This window comes from Polyergus mexicanus, unplaced genomic scaffold, assembly GCF_030449975.1.
Source record: "Polyergus mexicanus isolate NDT 795.1 unplaced genomic scaffold, iyPolMexi1.0 SCAF_18, whole genome shotgun sequence".
In the NCBI taxonomy this organism is placed as follows: domain Eukaryota; kingdom Metazoa; phylum Arthropoda; class Insecta; order Hymenoptera; family Formicidae; genus Polyergus; species Polyergus mexicanus.
The window spans coordinates 3,796,804-3,798,466 of record NW_027223338.1 but is presented as its reverse complement, the minus strand read 5'-3'; positions in this window follow the sequence as shown (position 1 = coordinate 3,798,466).

The following is a 1,663-nucleotide window of genomic DNA, read 5'->3' as shown; positions in this document are numbered from 1 at the left end:
CGGTATGTCAATTTTAAAGCTTCATATCTTGGGAACGGCTTACGTAAGAGACATCAATAGGTAGTTTTTTGAAAACGTCTCGACAAGGGCTACAAGAATATATAATGAAAAATAGGGGATTTCATTTAAGAAGACATCTATAACATTGACCTGCCCTTCAATAGGTCACTCAAGGTCAAGTACATATTTTCATCATCTGTCCCCCTTCATGTCCTATAACTTTTGTCTGAAACATTTTTCCGTATCTTCCATATTTTTCGAGATATTTGCCTGAGGAGATTAAAACGGGACACTCTGTATATATTGGATGATTGCATAAGTTCGTGCCCGATTTTCATAGATGGCATTAAGTTACTGCATGGCGGAGTTCTATTGTTTTCGTGTGGTAATTGTTGCTTACACCGAATAGATGACGTTGTCTTATGTCAATTTAGCGTCAGATATTGTTCAGATAAGTCCATTTGTGCATAAGAGAAATCATTAAAAATGGAGAACGAAAAGGTGCATTTGCGGCATGTAATGCTATATGAATTTCGGAAAGGCGTGAGTGTTGGGATTGCACCAAAAAATATTCAAAGCGTTTATTTGGACCGTGCTCCTACTCTCCGAACAGTCAAAAAGTGGTTTGGTAGATTTCGAAATGGTGATTTCAACATGGAGGATCAACCCCGTTCTGGACGGCCTTCTGGCATTGATGATGACATTGTGCATGCCTTAGTGGAAAGAAACCCAAGGATTACAACTGAGGATATTGCTGAGAAGCTGAACATCGATAATTCAACCGCTTTTCGTAATTTAAAAAAGCTTGGATACATTTCCAAGCTTGATACGTGGGTGCCGCATCTTCCACCACGACAATGCTAGGCCACACGTCGCTCAACAGACACTGCGAAAACTGCAGGAGTTGCAATGGGAAATTCTGCAGCACCCACCATATTCTCCAGATATTGCGCCTTCAGATTTTTATCTGTTCCGGTCTTTGCAGAATAGTTTAAATGGCAAGAATCTCAATTCCGAGGAAGCTGTCGAAAACCACCTTACAAACTTTTTTCAAGAAAAACCAAGTTCTTTCTTCAAAAATGGAATCGACAAGCTTATAGATTGTTGGAAAACCATTGTAGAAAAGAATGGACTATATAATTGATTAATAAAAGTGTTATCTCTAAAATATAATCTATTGAAGTTTATACAATATATATATGTTTTTATATATTTTAATATACATATATACATATAAATTAAACATATATATATATATATATATATATATATATATATATATATATATATATATTTAAAAATGTTAAAAAATATATTATTTCTTCTCCTGTTCTCTTGTATAAAAAAGTAGAGAGAAGGAAAGAAAGCTTTAAAAGATACATATATGTATATCCTGAAAAAGTAATATGTATTGTTACAATTAAAAAAAAAATGACTAGGCGAGAGTGATTGCTTTTATGCTCTTATAATTTTATGTAGAAGTTGTTGTGCCTCCGGAGAGGCACGGTAGTTGGGATCGTTTGCCGTGGAGGTAATTAAGAATAGAGATTGCTCGCATTAGGTAAATTAATGATCAAGACTGCCTGCTTGATAGTTATTGTGACTACCCGCGTAATATTAATTAATGGTAAAGACTGCCCACCGCTCGTTAGCGATGGATCTT